The sequence below is a fragment of the Ornithodoros turicata genome, chromosome 1, assembly GCF_037126465.1.
Source record: "Ornithodoros turicata isolate Travis chromosome 1, ASM3712646v1, whole genome shotgun sequence".
Lineage (NCBI taxonomy): Eukaryota > Metazoa > Arthropoda > Arachnida > Ixodida > Argasidae > Ornithodoros > Ornithodoros turicata.
In genome coordinates, this window is record NC_088201.1 from 125,838,852 (window position 1) to 125,863,225 (window position 24,374).

At 47.2% G+C, this 24,374-nt stretch overlaps 1 long non-coding RNA gene across 1 annotated transcript in view; it reads left to right on the top strand.

Moving 5' to 3' along the window:
* The first annotated feature begins 1,475 nt into the window (after nt 1-1,475).
* Nucleotides 1,476-24,374, top strand: part of LOC135368692 (uncharacterized) — a 94,358-nt gene continuing 71,459 nt past the window's right edge. The window contains exons 1-2 of the long non-coding RNA XR_010414853.1: nt 1,476-1,582; nt 12,885-12,953. This is a non-coding gene — a long non-coding RNA (uncharacterized LOC135368692). The remainder of the gene's footprint in view (nt 1,583-12,884; nt 12,954-24,374) is intronic.

The following is a 24,374-nucleotide window of genomic DNA, read 5'->3' on the forward strand; positions in this document are numbered from 1 at the left end:
AAAAAAATCACTGCGCGTCTCTCGGGTAAAAATAAAAGATTCTCTCACTTGGCGTAAGTAGAGGCATGACGCCACCTTTTCAAAAATAATCAAGGAAATCGAAGATGGCATTTTTAGGAAAATTGAGATGCAAAAACAAGGTTCTCTGATTTCAAGGTCGACGTTTTTAATCTGCTGGTCCTTGACTGGTTGTGTGAGCAATTAAATTTTGGTTTCTTGTTCTGACACTTCTTCATCAACAGTTTCAAACTGCGGCTGACTTTTGCTGACGTTAAAGTTATCGCCGTCATCATGGCCTCGTCTGCAATAATTCGAACCTCAATACACTATAGTTTATTATTGACAAATGCTTGACTGTTCTATAGATTTTTCAGCAATTCAATTTCGGAGCCACTAAAAGGACCAGCATTAAGTTCTACATCGCGAGAAATTAATATTGCAGCAAGATCATATAAAAGACCGGATTAGTGAAAAGGTGAAAGTGTCTACTACATCGTTGCACATATACCCTTTTGTGACAATAGACAAATACACTTATCATGGGTGGAATAGGAAGAGTAACCGAGATTTGATATAAATTTAGGAACCAATCTCCAAGATCAACAGTCGCGTTTGCTGCATGTCTGCGAGCGTGCCGGCTCCAAATCCAACGAAGCCACAGGGCTGAGCGTCTATGTAGGCGCAATTAAGGTCACAGGATCCTTATTGCTCGAAGGTGATTGGAAGGTCGATGATCCTTCCATCGAAAACTTGAAGTAGGAGTTTGCAGGCAATCTGTTGATGCAGTGTAATCTGCGAACGGCATGCCACTAGTACGCAGTCAGGATAGAAGTTTTCAAGGGGTGTGGGAACACGGCCCGCACGCCGATTCCAGTTAATATTTCAGAAACAGCAGTGATATGGAAGATCAACAGTGGCATTATCAACTACATCACGCATCTCATAATAAATTTGGAGTGGCACATTATTCATGCTACCATCACATTATCATCCCCACCAACCCCTGATGAAATTGCGCTAGTAACCACCCTTTAGCGCTACAAGTGAGCCGGAATAGCCGACTTCGCACTTGTGGAGCTATAATTCAGAATATTCTTTTAAGCGGCAGACAAGCAGTTTATGAGCAGATCATTAGAATGCAATGCAAAAAGCAATAGTGTATCGATGTGGACGGTATCATTTCGTTGAGCTTGACGGGGAGGGACAGAGACAGAGGAAGAGATAGACGCCGAGACACAGACGCACAGACGCACATGGGCAAACACAGACCACAACACAGAGAAAGAGACGCTTCTGTGCATTTCGCTCACGTCATGTCAGGTCTTCATCACGATAAAGGCATGCTACGCGGCTGTTCCCTATCTTACGCCAACGCCACCTGTGATCCAGGCGGATGACAGGTCCAAGGCCCAAGTTGAGGCTTGCAGTTTTAAAGTATCTGATTTTGTGACATTGATTTTTTTCTCTTGCAGCAATGTTTTACGCCACTGCTGTTGGACGAGCAACGCACCACTGTTTCAAGAACTGCATGAAGTACATTTCGGATTTGCATTACAAACCTGACACTAACCTGATTTTTGAGGTAAGCTGACGTTAACGGTAACGCTCCGACCGGCAGCACCAGCTTGAAAACCACCTAGAGTTACACGTGATGGCCAAAAACCAAGCGGGATAAAATCAGGCGCGGACAGTTATTTCTGATTAAATAACGTTTGTAACGTGACGTTAGCAAGTATACAAACATAAGGGCATATATCATCGTATATCATATGTGCACACCAATATCTCCTACGTTACATACAAAAAGGTAGCGTTGCGTCTGTAATATGACATCTTGTGGATTGCAAGAGGTGAACGTCCAGGCACCGCTTTAAAGATTACCCGTAATGTGAGTCAGACTACATTTGTGTGGCGACACGCTGCACGAACATGGAAAGTTTGGGTAGTCGGTATTCATGCATGGTGCATAAAAGCAGACGATGGCATAAACGCACGCAAGCTGGTTGACAAACTCCATGATGATAAACCTGACCTGTAAGCCTGTACGCATATATTGTCAAAAAATTCAGTGGCGATTTATGTTATGTTATGCGTAACTGCGAGAGAAATGCGGTAGCATTAAGCGCCTTTTCCGGTCGTACTTGGCTTTCGGGTATCCACTCCCGGTCTAAACTCAAATTCTGGTTGTCCACCTCTGGTCTGAACCCGATTTCCGGTTGTCCACTTCCCATCTATACTTTACTTCCGGGATCCACTTCCGGTCGAACTTGATTTCCGGTTGTCCACCTCCGGTCTATACTTGACTTCCGGTTCGACACTTTCAGTTACTATATGTAAGTCCATTTAATTAACCTTTAAGTAGCCTCAATTACTTTCAATTACCCTTTCACTACCCAAGGTAACCGCAGGTGACCTGAGGTAATCTTGAATATCATTTAATTCCCATTAATTACGTTTACTTACTTTATTTACTTTCAATTTCCCTTTATTTGACGTTGATTTTCTTTAATTACAGTTAATTACCTTCGGTGATCTATAATTTCATTTAATCTTTCTCTTCATTACATATATCTTACATTCATTACCTTTAAACTCAACTTTCTTGGTTTAATTTCCTCTAATTACCTTTAATTACTCTTATCTCTTACTCTAATTACCTCCAACTACTTCAATTTCAAATCACTTAGCCCCATTTACATTACCCTTATCTCTTATATCCCCTTTCCATGTCCACTTATACCTCGGCCTCGGTGAGGCTTCATCTCATACACTCACAAATACAGCTTTTTCCATTTTGACACTCTTAATTTCCAACTTGACACTTCTGTGGTGTGTCAATTTCCTATTTGATACTCCACACACTGCTGACGCATTAATAAACAGCTTTGCCGGTTTGAGCTACTGTGTGTGCAATTTTGCCCATCGCTCAGGTCTATCATCATGGAGCTTGTTGACAGCTTCTCCTGACGGGAATGGTTCTTCTAGATTGCGATGTAGATCTACATCTGTCATCCGTAGCCAATATCTTGTTCCTGTACAGCGACGTCGACAAGCAACAAGTGTCGCTGCCAGGTGTCAATATCATATATACTGATTTATAAAAGCCCTGAGGTTTGGTGAACCGCCTTCTTACGGAAGACTAGTGTTAGTGGTGTAGCGTGCCGGGGGTTCGGAGGTTCGCCCCCCCCCCCCCATCCGGAATGATACATTTGGTAGTGCATTTGGGAGCAGAACAAGAGAACTCCTACCAGTGCCCATAGAACCGTTCCCGACAGAGTTTTCTGGCTACGCCACTGTCCAGCATGTACCTCTTGGCCAGGGTTGATCTCTACCTACATGAAGAAGATATCCCAAGTTGCATACTTCTTTCGTTATGTACTAGTAATGCGGACAGCGGAGTGCAGGTAGCTCAGTGTAGAGAAGAGGCTAAGGCAAATAAGCTGCTGTGAAGCGCAGTAGTTTGGGGAGACGAGAGATCAACACACACAAAACTCAGAACCAGTACTGAATTTAATCGCAACTAAGAATTCGGACTCTATTCTACTATACTTACCGGACTACTGGGGCTTTACTTATATTTGTAGGCGGGCGCAACGTGAGAACCTAACCGACCCCAGCGACTCAAACAGCAGAGGCTTCGTGTTGTTAAAAGCATTTTGCTTGAGTATTTCGTACCAAAGTGCAAAGTTGGGGTAGTTGGTGTAACATAACTAATTCAGACTGCCAAGGGGACAACGGACAAAGAAGGCGACACACAACAGAAACAGCTTAATCTCAAGTGACGAATTTAATCGAAGGAAACAAAAAACAACCTGACCTACAAGATATGATGACGTCAACAGCAATGACGGCAGGTTTAGCACACTCAAGCGACAATATCAACTATCTGTTCATCTCTCAGTAAGACAATGAAATTCGGCAGAAGACAAGGTACTTGACGGGGAGCTGACACAATCGGGGCCTTGCTGAAAAATGTTGACGGCCTCGTGTATCTCCCTCACTGCCTGATTGGGATCCTTGGCAAGCGTGCACGTGCGTTCAAATAACGGTGTACAACCGCAATTCATAACATATACTGTAAGGTGACCACTGGGTGTGTTTTTCATCGCAGCCCCATGTTCAAGTAACCTAACATTAAGACACCTTCCAGTCTGCCCACTATCACTTGTCACATCTCAAAGGGATTTTATAAACCAAAGACTTTCAAGACATTCAACGAAAGGCCTCTTATGCTGGACATCCCAACCCCGGCGTGGCTTGGGGTTATTGATTTTAGAGCATAGCTGTTCTATAGCCTGACCGGAGCGGACAGAACCACTGGGACACCGTCTCTTACGGCTACTTTCTTGATGTTGTGCGATATTTTATGTACATGAGGAATGCAGACTGGTCTCCCTTCGGGCCGCCGCCTCTCTGTGGTCGAGGCCTGCCGCATCTCGATGATGAGAGTTTCCCACACGGAGTGGATGAGGGTGTCCAGGTACCCACCGACTGCCAACTTCCCCAGCTGTGCTTGGAAGCTATGCTGCATCTCGTGTTCACAGGACTTGTTGAGCGCATAGAGCAACATGCTTCGAACAATACCCCGCTTGACAATTTAGGTATGCCATGAACTAAAAGGGAGCACAGCCTTCCTGGACCTCGGAACCAGCATTGGAACCAGCAGTGGGATCAGCTTTGGTGAAAAACAGAGTCAACCATTCTAATGTTCAAAAACTGAATGCATCCTTCCACAGGCAGTTCGAAGGTAAAATCGAGGCCCGTGGCGTTAGCTTTGAATAGACCTAAAATATATTGCGTGTCCACCCTCGATAAATCCGAGACAGTGAAAAAAATAAAGTAATCGTCCGCGCGGCTCTACCTAAGTCGCGGTTACGACAAATGAAAGAAGTTGTGCAGTACTCCGAGTCTGCGGCGGTCAACCTATTTACGGCCGACAAAGAGGCCGAGAGTTGTTGTAGGTCCTCGACAACTTTACGTGCAGAAGAGCGAAGAGGCACTGGGCAAGAATTTCCGGACTGCTTTGGTGTACGATGAAAGGAAAGCACGGACCAAGGTGTTGGACATTTGTGGAAGTGCTGATCTGCCGCAGCTAGCAAAGAATGTTAGAAGCCGCAAGAGAAGTTCCTTAAAGTATTCTACACAGCAAAAACTCACAAAGAAGACACCCCCTTCAGCGCTATAATTTTGGAGAATGGAACCTGGCAAAAATGTGTGTCGTTTCTGCAGCGTCAGCTCTCTGGTCTCGACGTTCCAGACGTTCCGGTGTTTTCAATTGATGTCGTCGACTTGTTTTACTCACTGCCACACGTCGATGATACCATTGACCGCTCTGGAGTAATACGGTTCCAGAATAATGCGGGGGTCTCCATTTCAGGGTTCATGGAGCTATTGACACTTTATCACTCTTCGACCGTAGTTCGAAACTCTGAATGATTCTACATTCAGAAGAAAGGAACTCTCATCGGATCGTGTGTGTCACCGGTCTTTTGCGAGGTATTCCTGGCTGTTGTGTACACTCGAAGCATGTTGCGCTCTGCGCTCAACAAGACCTGCGAACATATGATATAGCACAGCTCCCAAGCACAGCTGGAGAAGTTGGCAGTCGGTGGATACCAGGACACCCTCATCCACTCCGTGTCGGAAACCACCATCACCGAGATGTGGCAGGCCTCGACCACAGAGAGGGGGTGGCCCGAAGGAAGACCAGTCTGCATTCCTTATGTACATAAAATATCGTACAACATCAAGGAAGTAGTCTTAAGAGACGGTGTCCCAGTGGTCCCCTCCACTCCGGTCAAGCTTCAAGAACTATGCTCTAGAATGACTAACCTCGAGCCACGCCAGGGTTGTGAAGAGGCCTTTCGTTGAATGTGACGTCTTTAGTTTATAAAATCCCTTTGAGCTGTGAGAAGCGATATATTGGGCAGACTGGAAGGTGCATTAATGTTAGATTATTTGAACATGCGGCTGCGATGAAATACACGCCCAGTTATCACCTTGGAGTACATGTTTGGAATTGCGGTTGTACAGCTTCGTCCAAACTTAACTTGAACACGGCGCCGGCCTGCGGAGCAAGAGGGACGACACCCTAGCGGCTCTAACTGGAATTATCGGGAGAGAGCGTTGAGGGCTGTCCTACTCGCATCACAGGGGTGTCCGTCTGAGAACTGGTGCTCCGCTTCGAACGGGCGCTGACTTTTACGTGGATACTTGTTATCTGCACATCGTTCCAGTCTGTTCTGGAGATTGCTGCGGGCAATTGAAATCTTCCATCTGAAATCCATCTGATAGTGATTGTCCGCGCCGTTAGCAACCATCCCAGGCAGCACAATGTACTGAAAGTCGAGTGCAATAGGGGTGGACGTGTAGGTGGAAGGCCTTGAACAGACTCCTCAAACTAAAGCACATTGATAAGACGCATACCGTGCACCCTTATTCCACTCGACTTTCAGTACATTGTGCTGCTCGGGATGTCATTGGTATGCGTCATATTGCTGTAGCGGCGTCACATTGATTGGAGTTAAGCAATAGAATGAAATCAATGGAATAATAATACACGTAAATGCAATATGCTGGAAAAGATTGTTGCTTAAAGCACTGCATTCCGCGCCACGCTGTATCATATGTTCGCGATGGCCAGCCAGTTGACAAGCTTGTTCCATTCTCCCAGTGATTCCCCTTGTGTCGCAGTGTGCTAGCGAAGAAGCTAAACTAAATAATGTGGAGTAGCCGGCGCTCTTATGAATGCTACCCTTTATTTCTTCAAACAACAACAACGAGGATGAGCAGCTTGCCATACGTCGAAATAATTTATGGTAAAGGAAGCCTTGTAGAAGGTCGTAAGAATGGAATTTTCCACGCTACATCACAATGTGGTTACTCGCTCGTATTATTCACGTATTCACTGTCCATTACCACTTCTACGCTGCTTCAAGAATAACTCGGGTTCGTTATGCGAGTGAAATTATCTTGTAGCCCCTGAACGCACAAAGCTTCTCCCGCGCAGTTAATAGCAAGGAAACGGCAGTTTTGAGGCAACTGATGTTGCTTCACAGCAATCAACGATATCAGGTTGCACAAGGTCACGTAACCACTACAAACAAGTTGAAGCTTTGCGTCTCCAATCATTGCCCATTCGAAGCGGAGCACCGGTTTTCAGACGGGCACCCCCGTGATGCGAGTAGGACAGCCCTCAACGCTCTCTCCCGATAATTCCAGTTAGAGCCGCTAGGGTGTCGCCCCTCTTGCTCCGCAGGCTGGCGCCGTGTTCAAGTTAAGTTTGGACGAAGCTGTACACCGTTATTTGAACGCACGTGCACGCTTGCCAAGCATCGAAATCAGACAGTGAGGGAGATACACGAGGCCGTCAACATTTTTCAGCAAGGCCTCGATCGTGTCAGCTCCCCGTCAATTGCCTTGTCTTCTCCGGAATTTGATTATCTTACTGAGAGTTGAACAGATAGTTGATAGTGTCGTTTGAGTGTGCTAAACCTGCCGTCATTGCTGTTGACGTCATCATATTGCCACGTATCGTCTTTGGGGCGACAACACGCAACAACAACAACTGGCAACCAGGCGTCGAACGACGGGCTGGGGCCCGCGACACGTCGCGCTACATGGCAAGCGGTCGTTCTGGAAGCATCTGCTCTGTCACTCGCATCAATCTCAAGGACGGGCCGACGACCTTGGAGAGGCTTCTGTATTTCTTTCTCTCCACCGACGCGTGTTTTCTACAATGTTCACCGCTGTGTATAAAAGCTTGTGAGCTCCCAGTCGGAGCATTCTTTTACCTTAGTTCTGTCTAAGAGCTACCGCTCTTGTGCTAGCGAGCTAAGCAGCTAGAATAAAGCGTTCGCTGATTATTCGCCGTCTCGCTCGTCTGTGTTCATCCGTGACATATCTGGTGGAGGGGCGGGGCAATCCCTGCTCAACGGCCTGGAAGAAAAGCAACGACTGAGTCGAAGACAGCTTGGTCTACCTGCGGAATTCGGCCCATTAGGACCCCCAACCCGCAAGAAGATGACTACGGAAAGCACCACCCAAACGGCGCAGCCGGTCACCGCGCCTGTCGCCCCTGCACGATCGCCGAAATCATTTACCGGAGTACTATGCGACGACGTTGACGACTGGCTCGACCATTTTGAGCGGATCGCTGGGTTTAACAGGTGGGACGACGACCAGAAGCTCGTCAACATCTACTTCTTTCTTGACGGGACGGCGCGGACCTGGTTCGAAAACAGGGAGGACTCTTTTACGTCCTGGAAGGTATTTAAAGACAAGCTCCGCAAGGCGTTGACTTTTGAGCAACGAACGGAACTCGCCGAACAACTACTCCAGAGTGGGGTTCAGCTACCAAACGAAAGCGTCACCGGCTTCGTTGAAGATGTCCTGCGGCTTTTCAAACGAGCTGATCCGAAAGCCTCCGAAGAAAAGAAAGTTCACCGGCTCATGAGAGGTGTGAAAGAGGAGATTTTTCATGCCCTATCCCGTAATCCACCCACGACGACAGAAGCTTTCTTGACTGAATCCGTCAGGATTGGGAGGGCTTTACTCTCTCGGTCCACCGTCGGACAGCGACCTCAGGACTACCAAGCCTTCACCGCGCCTGCAGGCTTCGACGTACACTCCCTCAGGTAATTGATCCGAGAGGTGGTTCGGGAAGAAGTTCGAGCTCTCCTCCGCCCAGAAGAAACAGGAGCTCCTATGGCCTCCATCGGGGCGATAATCAAGGAGAAGGTGCAGCAGGCACTCCAAGCGCCGCCAACCGTCGCCGAGGTACCCAAGCCAACCTACGCGGCCGCACTACGACAGCCACCACAGGCAGCGCGGTACGGCAACAACTGGGCGCATTCGTGACCCGCCCAACCCACACCACTCAGCTACCCGCCACGCACACAAGGCACTCGCAAGACAGACGTATGGCGAACGTCAGGCTTGAGGCCGCTTTGTTACCACAGTGGCGAAGCCAATCACGTCTACAGCCGTTGACCCGTACCGACGACTGGGTCTACCCGGATTTTCACCCGACGCCCCCCGCCCTCGGCGCGGTAGTCGCCCCGCCGCAATTGAAGACTATCTACGGCAGCAGAATGCTTCTGCTGGCTCACGACGTGACCTGTCCCCGAGCGTCCCCAACCGCAGCAGGTCGCCAGGAAGAGCACGTTCACCGTCACCGACAAGACGACCTGTGTGGCGCAGCCCTAACCGGGAAAACTGAAGACTGCAGCTCCGGGAGGTGAAGTTGCGGACCGACGAAAAGTTACAATTCCTTCAACTCGACGAACAGCAACGCAGCACCGCCGCGACGCTCAAAAAATTACCAATAACCTGCGAATACTCATCGACGGCCACGAGACGACCGCGTTAATCAATACCGGCGCCGACGACTCTGTTATAAGTGCTACGTTGGCTAAGAAGCTCCGCGAGGTGCAAACGAAGTGGGATGAGCCTGACATCAGGACTGCTGGTGGACACGTCGTAACACCGACTGGTCGATGCACGGCAGTCATACAAGTGCGCGACATCCAGTACGTCGTCAGCTTCGACGTCCTGCCGAACTGCACACGTGACGTCATCCTCGGAATGGACTTTCTACTTGAAAATAAAGCGGTCATCGACTTCACCAACGGAGTAATTTTCTTAGAGGAGCCAGAAGGGCAAGACGACGATAATGCGTGGCTGACGCGTATAAGCCCGGAGAAGCGCACAAATACGCATGTGGCAACTATAGCAAGTCAGCGGGTCAACCTTCCTCCCTTGTCATCACGTATTATTACTGCTGTGAATGACGCAGCCCCAAATGGCTCACTGTTGGCCGAAGGAAACATTCATCTCCTCCTACAACGCGGCATCGGGATAGCAAGAGGAATTGTGCCTGTCAGAGACGGAAAAATGCAGCTACTGATTACGAACTTTAGCCAGGAACCGCAGCATCTCACAAGTGGCACAAAAATAGCTGTCCTTGCGGACGATTATATCACAACAAGTATTTGTCTCCTGGACAGTGCACGCGCCGACTGCGCCACAGAACCCCACGACAGCCCGTTCAACGTAAACCCTCAACTAACTGCGGCGCAGAAGCACAACCTTCTGCAAGTACTACAGGCTTTCAGTGACTGTTTCGCCACTTCGTCCAAAGTGCGATAGACGACGGTGGGAAAGCATCGCATCGTAATCGACGAAGACGTCCGGCCGATTCATCGTATGCCGTATCGCGTGTCACCTAAAGAGCGAGAAGCCATCCGAGCACAAGTAGAAGAAATGCTGGACGACGACATTATCCAGCCGTCGACCAGTCGCCGGTAGTACTCGTGAAGAAAAAAGACGGAACACCCAGGTTCTGCGTCGACTACCGAAAACTCAACGAGGTCACGAAGAAGGACGTTTACCCGTCACCACGCACCGACGACACACTCGATCGTCTCCAAAATGCGAATTTCTTCTCCTCCATGGACCTCAAGACGGGGTACTGGCAAGTGGAAGTCGACGAACGCGATCGTGAGAAAACGGCCTTCGTTACTCCGGATGGGCTTTACGAATTCAAGGTTATGCCGTTCGGCCTCTGCAGAGCTCCAGCTACGTTTCAAAGAGTCATGGACACCGTACTGGCTAGGTTAAAATGGCAAACCTGCCTTGTGTACCTCGACGATGTCGTCGTCTTCGCAAGAACCTTCGAGGAACAGATAGAACGACTGAAACAAGTTCTCGAGGCCATCAGAGCTGCGGGATTATCGCTAAAACCTGAAAAATGTCGGTTCGCCTACCAAGAACTCATGTTTCTCGGCCATCTCGTAAGCAGCGACGGCATACGCCCGGATCCTGAAAAGACAGCGGCTATCGCCAATTACCCTGTTCCTTCTAACGTTAAAGACGTACGAAGCTTCCTTGGTCTATGCGAAGTATCGCCGCTTCATCCCAAATTTCTCGAAAACCGCGTCACCGCTCAACGCACTGACAAAGGATTGAGCTTCTTTTGAGTGGTGCGAAGCGCAACAACGGGCCTTCGACGAATTAATTACTCGCCTCCAGACTGCACCTGTGCTGGCACACTTCGACCCCAACGCCGAAACGGAAATACACACCGACGCAAGCAATGAAGGTCTCGGGGCAGTGATGGTTCAACTACAAGACGGCCTCGAACGTGTCATCGCTTAGGCAAGCAGAACGCTATCCAGGGCCGACAAAAACTAGTCGACAACAGAGAAGGAGTGCCTTGAACTTATATGGGCCATCACGAAGCTGCGTCCCTACTTATACGGACGCCCGTTCAAAGTAGTGAGAGACCATCATGCTCTATGCTGGTTCGCCGGCCTGAGAGATCCGTCGGGTCCATTAGCACGGTGGAGTCTTCGGCTACAGGAGTACGACGTCACCATCACCTACAAGTCGGGAAGAAAGCACAACGACGCAGACTGCTTGTCGAGGGCACCACTCCAGAGAACAGACAGCGGCGACGAGATCGGCGACAGTTTCCCGGGCCTCGTCAATGCGACCAGAACAGCACAGCGACCCAGAACTGAAGTCTCTCATCGACTACTTGCAAACTCGGGCTGGCAACGTCCCTGCCGTCTTCAGACGATCGCTCTCCAGCTTCTCCATATACGTAACGATGTCCTCTACAAGCAGAATCACGAGCCACAAAGCGCTACATGGCTACTAGTTGTACCTTCAGGGATGCGCCCGGAAATCCTCGCATCCTGTCATGATGAGCCACCTTCGGGTCACCTGGGGTACACCAGAACACAGGCCCGCATAAGAGAAAAATACTACTGGCCAAAGCTAGCCAAAGCTGTCCACCAGTACGTGAGAACGTGTAGGGAACGTCAACGCCGAAAAACGCCACCAGTGCGTCCGTCTGGATACCTTCAGCCGATTCCGCCGCCGTCGGCACCGTTTGAGCAGATGGGGATGGACCTACTCGGACCCTTCCCGCGATCGTCTTCCGGAAATCGTTGGATAATCGTGGCGACGGACTACCTAACACGCTACGCCGAGACAAAAGCCCTCCCTCAAGGGACTGCCGCTGAAGTGGCGAAGTTCTTCGTTGAAAGCATTGTACTCCGGCACGGAGCTCCCACAACCATAATCACCGACAGAGGAACAGCATTCACGAGCAGACTCACCCAAGAAATTCTCCGCCTCAGCCATACCGTCCACCACAGAACAACGGCGTATCATTCACAAACAAACGGCCTCACTGAGCGGCAACACAAAACTCTTGCCGACATGATTTCGATGTACCATCGACGTAGAGCAAAAGACGTGGGACGAAATACTGCCGTACGTCGCGTTCGCTTACAACACGGCAGTCCAAGAAACAACAGCAGGCAACGAGCCGTCGAACAACGGGCTGGGGCTCGCGAAACGTCGCGCTACATGGCAAGCGATCCATCTGGAAGCATCTGCTCCTTCGCTCGCATCAATCTCAAGGACGGACCGACGACCTTGGATAGGCTTCTGTATTTCCTTCTCTCCACCGACGCGTGTTTTCTACAATGTTCACCGCGGTGTATAAAAGCTTGTGAGCTCCCAGTCGGAGCATTCTTTTACCTTAATTCTGTCTAAGAGCTACCGCTCTTGTGCTAGCGAGCTAAGCAGCTAGAATAGAGCGTTCGCCGATTATTCGCTGTATCGCTCGTCTGTTTTCATCCGTGACAATATCTTGTAGGTCAGGTTGTTTTTCCATTGCCTGGATTAAATTCGTTAGTTGAGAGCAAGCTGTTTCTGTTGTGTGTCGCCTTCCTTGTCCGTCGTCCCCTTGGCAGCCTAAATGCTTGAGTATTTCGCTGGCGTAGGACATGTGAGTTCTCGATGCTTATCTGTGGAGCTGCTTGCCGCTGTTGCCAGTATTTCACGTTTTTTTTTATTTGATGTCACTTCAGCTGAGTAACTTCTACTGCGAGCACGGTGCATCGTGTGTGGAAGGTGTTCCCAGAGAAGACGTTCCTGAGGTAAGCGCTGTCCTTGGTTCAAATGTACTCGTAGTACGACTTCGCCAACCGCATTTAAAATGAGAAACAGGCTCATTTGTGTACCAGCCGTAGTGTTTTACATGAAAACGTAACGATCTCCAAGTCTTTTGCTCGGCTCTGCCCCTCCACTGCCCACTTTCACATGTAGAAGTTGCGCCTGCTGGTGGTAATAAGGGGTCGTGCCGGCAGTAGAATTTTCCTCAGCTGCTAATCTTCTTCTACGCTCCCGTAGTTCTCTGGATCGCTCGGCACTGGACTTTGGGGGCTTTTTGGGTTCTCCTCGAGTTGCCGTTTCTTCTCATTTACGTTTCCTTCGATTCCGATCATATTTTAGTTTCATATATATGCGGACATTCTGGCACAATTTTGATATTTTAACATTGCAAATTTATAAAATTATGGTTATTGTTGCTGAAGCCGATATCGCTGAAGATGAAGAAGGTATAACCTCTCAAGCGCTTTCCAACGACATCTCTATCGGCGTCCTAGCTTCACGCGTTCGCGAGATAGACTGACTGCAACGTACGCGTAACACTATATTTTCGTCTCTCTCGTACGCGCCCGTCACACCCAGAGATTGCGTCAGCCGCCACAATGACCTTGTTAGCTAAAATCTTACACGTGTAAGTTATCTAGATTTAGCCAGTTAGTTGCTATCGGTTTATTACTCGCGGAGTTATCGCATCATGAAATTCGGCATAATTTCGTTGCATCGTAAATTTTGACTGACCACCAAGCAGTACCTACCCAAGCAGCAATTTGTACTGAAAGTCGAGTGCAATAGGGGTGGTCGGTGTGTGTCTTATCAGAGTACTTCAGTTTCACGAGTCTGTTCAAGGCCTTCCACCTACCCGTCCACCCCTATTGCACTCGACTTTCAGTACATTGTGCTGCTTGGGTACAGACGTTTTCACGCAAAAAAAAAAAAAAAACAAAACAAGAAAAACACCAAGTTGTAAAAGCATGGGCACATTTTCGTCAAAATGCGCGTGCTACGGGCTTCAGTGGCAGGATGATGTAAAATGATGTTGAGCTGTTGAGATGTTGACGTGATGTTGATTTGTATTAAACTGCAAATTCCGTGCAGATGCCACACACACAAAAATTCATTCAGCAGAACGTTAGATAAACCAGAACAACGAACGACACGTTCACCTTTCGGTTTCGTCGCCACGTCAGCATGATATACCGCGCTCTGCCGGACATCTCCAGTGCATGTAACCAGGATAACGGTACTGAGGACCGTTGTAAGATACATTAAAACGCCGACATTTGACGTGAAAACGTCTCTAAGTTTGGCCGTGTAGCCAGTTCAACATTTACGATGCAACGAGATTATGCCGAATTTCATGATGCGATAACTCGGGAAAGTAATAAACCAATAGCAACCGACTGGCTAAATCCAGATAGCTTACATGTGTGAGATACGAGCTAACGAGGTCATTGTGGCGGCTGACGAAATCTCTGGATGTGACGGGCGCGTGCGAGAGAGCCGAAAATATAGTGGTACGCGTACGTTGCGGTCAGTCTATCTCGCGAACGCATGAAGCTAGGACGCCGATCGAGATGTCGTTGGAAAGCGCTTGAGAGGTGCTACCTGAACTTTAAGGAATATCGACCTTATCGACCTGCAAATCTGAAATAAATAAAAAATACCAGAACATCAGTATATCTCAAATCAAATCAAATAGAGTTTATTGTTAATCAAACAAAATACATACAGTACATATACAGATGGAGGTCCAGTGATGGGCAAAGTACCTCAAAATTATACTTAAAGTAAAGTACAAAGTACCCAATTCCAAATGTACTTCAAGTAAAGTACAAAGTACTAGACAAAGTTTGCATTTCACTGTTTAGTATCTGTGTCTTGTTTTTTTTTTTTTTTTTTCAAAACTTTAGCGAGTATTCTTGACAAATGCTCTGAAGCCATAAAGTTCTAGGTTAAGTGTTAACCCGTGAATATGAGTTTAATCAGATGTCATAATTTGCAGTTACATGTAGAGAGGTAATCAGTCAGCTGTGTCATGTCATTATCACGGTAGTCTATGTTCGGTGTTTGCATTTTCGTCCGGGTTAGTCTAAATTCCGTCTTGGCATTTTCCGCCCGCCACAGTGCATTTTAGGCAGCCTATTTTCAATCGGGGGTTCTACATGTCCAAACATTTATTTCGAGCTGTTTATTTTGCAACCGACATTTCGGTATTTTTTTTTTCTAGCACGCATCGGAATAGATTTGAATGCATCTGAACTCTGCCGTCTCACTTAAAGCAGACCTACGCCAATTTTCGAGTGTTACAGAACGGAACGGTGCTCACACGACGTGTTCATTAGGGAGCACTATGTGCAAAGTAGTTATCCCAAACTCTACGCGGTTTTTTGGAAAAGTGAATTTTTAGTTTCACTGACATTCTGACATGCTGCCCGCAAACCCTGTGTCGACATCACACTCGAGGTCCGTGATCTTTTGGCTTGGTTTCTTCCTGTACACTCTGCCAGGATGTCTGCTGCGGAGATTGAGGTTGAAGAAGTGATGTGCGATTAGTGAGCAATTATATTACTGTTGCTTTATTGAACCCACGAGGAACACAAGTTTTGCTCTAGGTCAGACTAGGAGGTTTCATGGTGCACTTCATGTTTCATGCTGCGTACCGAAAGTCACGAACACTTCAGCGTGCCGTTACAATGCTTCGTACCATAAGTTTCCGAAAGATGACACTACCAGCAATGGGGTAGAGTATCGCCCCTGGTGATGAAAGTCCCCATTCATCATCTCGCAATAAAGTTGTTGTTGTTTTCGAAAGACGAAAGGGGAAGCTTTTGGATTGCAACGATCAGTTACAGCTTGTATTGGGTGGAAAGCAGCGATTTGCTCCTGTTATTTCGCCCTTGGGTGGAACGGAAGGAACCCGCAACTCGAAGAGCAATTTGGAGTTTTCACACGAAGGTATCTCAACTGGGATGCAGTGCCAACTACACCTGCAGCTGGAGATTGCGGAAGAAGGAAAACACAGCGGATGGAGGTAAGTCGGAGTCACAATACTGTTCGCTCGATAAGTAGCATAACAATGATGCGGTGCAGTTGCTGCTTCATCTTATTGGCTCGTCTTCAGTAACGAAGTAGTGATAATCCATTTGTTGAATTGTTAGACACAATGGGAGTGAAGTGTTATACCTCCGTTTCGTAAAGGAATTGTGACGTTCAGCCCCCAACCGGTATATTTTCATGTTTTATTTTCAGTACTGATGTGTGCTGTACCTCATTTGTTAAATGATTGTGCCGGCATCCTGGCACAGCCAGAAAATTTGCTCTTGTCACCACGGTGGTCAGACGCTGCCTCAAAGTTAACCTGCTTTTGTTGACAAAACAGTAACACCTGCAGCTGTCACTGCAGACATTTCAATTTCTGATAAATCAGGTGGGTTGCATCACTTGCATTGCACTTCTGGTAGTTGTATACCCTTGATGTTGCTCGCTAGGTTAGAGCAATCATATCTGAGCTGTTCGTGGTTATCAAATAAAGTGCTCCAGTGCTTTCCGAGTGTACATTGAAACAGCATCATGTGTACGGCAGCACATTTTGTGCGTTTTGAGTAAGGTATAAATTTAAATATTGGTTCAGCTGTTGTATTTTGCACAAATTAGTGAAGGGGCTCACTAATAGGAAAGGGGGTCATTATTTCATTCCCCACATCACCACCAGCATTGGGGTATCGCTCCTGGCGATGAAACTAGCCAATTATCATCTCAGAATAAAGTTGTTGTTTTTCTCGGTTTTGATTAAGCTAAATCTAAGTCTGTCAGCTGTTGCGTTTCGGTCACAAATGAGCTGTTCTTCTTCCGGAGACTTAATTTGTTATATTCAAGCAGCGTTATGTGTGCAACAGCGCATTCTTCAGTTTTGATTAAGGTAAGTCTCAATCTGTCAGCTGTTGTATTTCGGTCATAAATGAGTTGTTCGTCTTCCGAGGCCGCAAGCCGTGTCATGTGTACAATAACATATAAGCCTCTGTATTGCTCCTGTTCTAATATAGTAAGTGCAGCAACATTCCTGCAGCACGTCTCGTGTACTATTGTTGGTACGATCAGCAGCAGTATAGGCTCCACGCGCTAACCAGAGGGCGCGGCGAAAATTTGACACGCGCACCACTTGTGCAGAAAATCGGTATGACTGAACTGAGCGCTGGCTGCTGTCGTGTGTTGCGCAATGGCGAACGCAGCAAGTAGCATCAAGCTCAGATGCGTCTTGCGACCTCCTAAAGAAGCAGGGTTTCTTTCTTTTTCTTTTTGTCGAACAACGGTGCAACTATAGAGCAAGGAAGGCTTTATGAGTCTGCACACGTTTCTGAAGTGGAAGAGTCTTCGAACACCCGGGGTGCGGACAATGCGGTGGTATGGGGCAGTGGGAGGTGGGAGGTGGGAGTAGGGGGATTTGGTAGGGGACAGTGCGGTGATAGCAACATGCTTTTTCTCACCTATAATCTTCCCGTTTCAGCTTCTTGCATATCTCAGACATAGGTTTTGTGGTTGCCGAAAAATGTCGAAAAACACTCCCCGAATTGTTTTCTTTTTTTTTCAAATTCGGCATATTCCGAAAAGGCGGACCGCTATGCGGACGTGGGTATGGTCATATACGCTTGAATTTAGTACAACAGAAGATAGGTTTTCCTTGTTTGCCTGTTTTGTACTGATCATAAACGGTATTGTTTATTTAGTATTTAACTTTTGCTAGTTGGTTGTTTCCCTCACTCACAAAACTTCACGTGCAACTAAATGGACGCTCGCATTCGGACATCAAGTCCGTTCAGACGGAACATAGAAGTAGGAAGAATCCGATTTTCAATAAACCATAAAAAGGTCGATAAACACACTCTGAATTCGATTAAAAGTTAATGCCGAAAACCACAAACCCTACGTATAATGAAGGGACACTGCGAGTGTAAAACGGGACCGGTCGGCAAATGTAAACACGGTGCTGCACTGGTGATATTCCTCAACCGGCACGTATTTGCGTCTGTCACCGATTTGCCACAGTGGCGGGGATCAATCCCAATTTCGAAAGAACTTACAGAAGCCTTATTGTTTTCAACACGAGTTATTTTCTGCTACGATGAAACTGCTGTGCAAACAATATACACAGCAGATGCGTGTGTACAGAAGTTTTACCTCGATGTTTTTGATACAACCTGGTAAAATAAATGATATGCAGACTGCAGAAATGAAGTCCTTCACATTTAACATAGAACAGGACGCGTGTATCACATAAGTAGAACTCGCAGGATAGATCATACTTCGCTGTCGCGCCAAATGACGTGTACCCAGCGTTTCCTGCTGCCTCGCTTGTACAGGCGGGCAGGGAAACGATAAAACCTCATACTTCCCTTGGTTCTGGAAGCTGCAAAGACACAGCAATGTGAGCCATGCGGATTTGGGGTTCCCGAAATGTACTGGTCATTGCAAAAGTAAGAAAGAAAAAAAGAAAAGAAAGCACCAACAGCAGCTGGATACGGCAGGAAGGAAACAGCGGATTCGCCTCCAGTGCAGTTTCACACCGCCTTGCCGCTTGGGTGGCTTGGGGCGCTGTCGTCTCCTCCTCGAAACACTAGCGCACGGAGCCTGTATGGATAATTTCTACCAGATAACTTGAGCTAACATTTACGTTCTCACTTTCAGATGAACCTGTCACGCTGGTTCCCTCCTTCTTGTTCTGCTCAGTTCAAGTTTACGCCGAAACAATCCACCTAGAGCACTATTTTTCAACTCGCAATGGTGTTACTATTACAGCACACCACACACTGCATATCGAAGATACATGTACAATGGATCAAACTTATTCTCATGTGGAAGTCATTTTGCCTATGCTGGCCAGCATGGGCAAAAACAGATGCCCTTGTTTTCGATCCCAAGATAAAATGAGGATGTGGGCCATAAATGCTATACCGCAACGCTACATCATGTTAACTAATAGTTTGGACTGACATGTTTGAACTTTTCATTCATGGAATTTATCTGCATGCACCATAGCATACAGCATGATATGGTGCATGCAGGATAAATCACACTGTTAAGATGTCCAAACATGAACAACATTATTATATAACATGATGTAGCATTGCTGTATAGCATTTATGGCCCGTGTACTCACTTTTTTCTTGGGATTGAAAGCAGTAGTATCTATTTCTTGCCACAACTGGTAAACTGGTAAACTACAGTACACATTTAGAAATACGGTATAATGCCGTAAATCACTACGGCAAATGGCAGTTTGAAAAACTGAGGGACACCGTCATTAGAACTGGGGAAATGTTCCACAGTGAGTTCCACATAACGCACTGTAGGCCAACCACAGTTTAGAATGATATAGCCCTGTGTACCGATTCGCTCAAAAAGGGGCTGTGTATAGGGACTGAAAAGGGAGTGTTTCTTATACCGGTTAGGATATTTAATACAACCAAGTAAGCTTGTGTAGTACGAGTTATATACAGTTCCAATATAACTAACTTATACTAACTTCCCCTAATGCAAAGTGGTACAAAAATATTTTCAGCCGATGGGGAGGGAGGTGGGGGATCATTTCGACTCTATTGACTCTATCTCGACTATTATCTATTTCGACTATCTATATCGATTATCTATTTCGACTATAGACTCGATCTATTTCGACTCTATCTCGACTACAGGTATTGTGCCATGAAGGTCATTTTGAACAGTGTAAGTGGTACAAGACTGCATTCCCATATTCTTGGCAGTGTTGACGAGTAACCAGAATATGATAAAAACTACATTTATTATGATGTGGTACGATGAAGTAGCAAAACACAGATAAAACAGTCAAAAACGAACAGAACAGGCAAAGTACCACACCACGATCTGTCACCAACTACTGCGACTCATACCTGTTGTGAACTATATTTATTGCAGCATATATTGGCGGCATGGCAAGATATTTGGAGATATATACAGCTGGGTCATACCACGCCAAGTGATCCAGGAGGGTTGCTCGACCATCAGGTATTTTTACGAACAAAAATCAGGGTAGTCCGTGTGGGCATTGGAAAGTAAAGTACGCATTATTTCGTCCAACTTCCGCTCCGTTCCGCCGCTGGAGGGCCCCAAAATTGGCACCAGGAGCAAAAACCATGTTCGGCTTCGTAGCATCTCACGGCCGTTCTGCCGCACTTAGAATGTTGAAAGTTGGTACACGTGTTGTGTTGATGCTCCGAATTGACGAGATCGATCGTCATTGATCTATCTGTGAAGGGAGCCCGGTAGGGCTCTACCGCAAGCAACGCGAAAATTGGCAAGCTTTGCGTATTTTTTAGACGAATACCGCGCGTCTCAGCGAATTGAGAGTTTGCACGCGAGAGGGGGGGGGGTATGTCTAATAGAGTGAAAGAAAATAAAACGGAAATGCACACGAGAGGGTCGGCAGCTGTTCATTCCAGGAGAAAAATCTCACTGACGTGCGAAATAATTTTTATGTCGAAAAAATTCCACGAATTTGAGAAAATCTGTGAAACATGCACATTTCAATGCAGAATTTTGTGTCAGCGATAACAGGCTGTAAGTGTGCGATCTGCGCAGAACTGTAGAGATACACGTCGGGAACATGCCTACGAAAAATAAATAAACTTTTTTCTCTTAAACGAAAGATATGATTTTTTTTTCCCTTGGAGTATCCGTGGTGCGCTCTTGGCACGCGCCGAGACTACGACGGCGTACGGCGCGCGTTTGTGGTGCCAGTTCAAATATTCGGGGCAGATTATAATTGTTGTTATTAATTGATATGATCATTATTTAGCGCTGATTATATAACACTACAAGAAGAGAAAGTTTACTTTAGCTTGAAGCAAAGAGAAGCAGCAAAAGGAGTTACGCATGATTATTACGCAGTACGACGAAAATGTCCATGTCGCACGAATTTGCTAGCAGCGTACCTTACGATTTCGTAAGCCATGCCGACGGAATTTGGTTTATCGACGGACGTCTTTGTGTGTATGGTTCACACACACTTGTGGTCGGCTTATCCACAGCCACTGCAGAGACGGCGTTTCTATCAATTATGATGGTTGGGGGGGGGGGGGAGATATGTGTATTAAGAAAAAAAAGAAAGGAAAAGTTAGCCAGACGGAGGTCGGCTTGCTATTCCAAAAAAAGGGGGAAATGGGGGAAGAAAAAGAGGGAAAGAAAAAGATGGAAAGAGAAGAAAAGGAAAAGACAAAGAAGAAAAGAAAATGAAAAGGAAACAAAGAAAAGAAACGATACGGAAAAAGAAAAGAAAAGGGGAACACCAAGAAGAGGAGAAAAGGAAGAGACAAAGAAGAAAAGGTAAGGAAAAGACAAAGAGGAAAAGAAAGGGAAAGGAAGAACACAAAACTAAGGCTGAAAAGTCACACAATCAGAAGGCGTTGGCAGGTTCGAAGCGTGGAGAAACCGGATGAGCGCAGTGGTGACTGTGCACTAGGACGACTGACGAACGGTAACGGAGTCAGTGTCAAAGTGCCGTAGCCAAGTTGGGATAGACGACGACACAGGGCCTCACAGGTGCTGCCGGCAGTGTAGGATGAGTGGGGAATATCAGCCACCACGCCACAGCTAGTGCAGAGGGGAATGCTAGACTGACCTATTTTGAACAGTTGCAGCGGTGTGCGGGCGACGTTTAGACGGAGACGGTGCAGGAGCGATTCCTCGTGACGAGTGCAGCGACACGTAATAAGGAAGTCCATTGCCGGGTCTATTGATTGCAGGTAGCTGTTGTATGAGGGAGCCTCAGCTCTGAACGCTTAGGCCCGAGCAGCACACCGGCGGCGTATGGACATACAACAAGCAGAAACAGTAAGGGGAAGATGTACCGTAGCATAAGTCATAACTTGTGCAGCACGTCGTGCAGCTGCATCTGCCCGTGAATTACCGGGTAAGCCCACATGACCAGGAATCCACTGCAGAGAAAGAGCGTGACCACTTGCACAGAGCCGATTGTATGCCTGGATGATTATGCTGGGCAGGTCATGTATGATGGTGGGGTGGGAAGACAGCAAAAGGAGGAGGGACACCCTGCTGTCAGTGAGGACAACCCAGGACTTCTCAGGTGGCAGGCCAGCAATGTACTCTAGGGCTGCGAAGATGGCATACAGTTCCGCCTCAGTAGAGGACACTGTATGGGGCAACGTGTAGGCTTGTTCGTGGTCCATATCTGTGACGTAAAAGGCTGCCCCTGATGTGTCACGCATCACAGATGCATCTGTGAAGATTGGTTGGTTTATGGTGGCTGCTAACCAAGAGCCAAGCACACGGTGCGTTAAGTTGAAGGGGGAAGGTTTAGCGATAGGTTACGCTTACGTGTTTTATGGTACCATGTAGTTCAGTGTGCTGTGTTGTCATTCAAGTTGTTGTCCGTGGTGTGCATACCGGGATGGAAGACTAGCAACTGTCTACGCCGATCACCAGCGACGCACGCTTGCAAAGGTAGGTTACTGTTCAGCTACTAGATTGGATATCTGTTTTCTCGTACAAGTAATGAATCTTGTGCCATTTCTGATCCTGTCGACAGCTAACCAAATTTAAATGTCAGCATGGATCTCTTGGATGTATCCACCCTGCAAATAACTTACAATGTATGTACACGCGCTTACAAAATCTTCCCTTCCCTTATTTCTTCCCTTCAGTCGAAAGAGAATGAAGACTCTTCAACTGAAGCTTGACGGCCAGCCGATAAGGAGAGTGTCTCATCACCGGTTCTTGGGAGTAATAATCGACTCGCAGCTCTCATGGGCTCCGCGCATTAAACACCTCAAGGAAAGAACTGACGCACGTATCAACATCCTACGGCGCATCAGCGTCTCTTCTCGCATACATAAAGCACTCATTCGGCAGATGATGGCCTACCATTTGCCCGTACTGCATGGAATAAGCTACACGTCAGAGAGGACACTGCAGAGCGTATTATCGAAAAGCTTAAAAGTCAGCCTCGGTGTACCTTGTGCAACTTCAAATGTTCAACTACAGTAGAAGCCAGAGAACTTCCATTAGATGTACTGAGGACGCAGGAAACAGTGCGGCACTACGTTCGTCTATGCACGCGACATCACAAACACCCCCTTGCAAGGTAGGTGGCACGTCGAAATCCGCAATTCATCAACGTCATAGCTCCATATCGCAGTGCTTTACCAAAAGCACAGTTGACATTAACGGCAGTCGATCCTCCGTGGACACTGCAACTTCCTCGTATCGCGCTGACTGTTCCTGGTGTATATCACCAAAAGACTTCACTACCATCTCCAGTGTTGAAACAGTACTGTCTGTCTCTGATGGAGAGCCATCGTGCTAGGACCGCAATTTTTACAGACGGGTCGACGTCAACGCCTGGGTCTTCATCAGCGTTTGTTGTACCACAGCATAGTAGAGAAGGAATGGCAAGGCTTTCCCACAGAACATCGTCGACAGCAGCGGAATTGGTAGCCATGCAGCTTGCAATGCAGTATGTGCCCGCACGCCAGGAGCCCGCGTAATGGGTCATATATTGCGATTCAAAGGCCGGCCTCCAAGCCATAACATCATTCTTGGGATGTGGCTGTATGGCGCCAATAGTACGAGACATTCTCATCGCATACAAGAAAGCAGTAGATACTGGCCACGACATACTGCTTCAGTGGATTCCTGGACATGTTGGCATACGGGGTAATGAAGCTGCAGATGAGATGGCGGATATAGCGCACCTATCGTCAACGGAACACACGGTGACATATTCCACGTCAGATGTGAAGCACATGTTAAAATTGCTGACAGAAGACATTTGCGGAAGACAATAGTTACAAATCGACAAGCGGTCATCCTTGCTTCATCAGATTGACCCGGAGCTGAAATTCCGTGTTCCGTCCAGCATACCGCGACCTATACAAACACTTTTGCATCGGTTTCGCCTTAACGTTCCGTATGGTCAACAGTTTCTCCATAAAGTCGGCAGGGCTGGTTCAGCAAACTGCCCAGTGTGTGCATCTGTGGAAAACACGGAACACATCGTTATGCACTGCACAAGATATGCATCCCAAAGGGCTACATTTAATTTGCTCTAGACCGCTTGGACAATAGAACCTTCGATATAGTCAAGGTGCTGGGTGTATGGGAACCCGGGAAGAGAGATGCGGCGTTGTCAGCGCTTGTCAACTTCATAGCGAGCAGTGAGATGGAATCTGTATTTTAGGACCGCATTCTAGGTATGTGTCGTCGAGTTCCCCGTTCCTGTCAGTTTCTTGCACTTCAGCTCACTTCTAGGGGATGTAGCCACGCATATGCACGTACAGTTCGGTGACTGGGAGGGGTGATGCCTTTCTATTTTTACCTTTTCAACTTTTCAGTTTTCTTTCTCCTTTCATTCATTTCATTTCCTTTGTGGGAGTAGC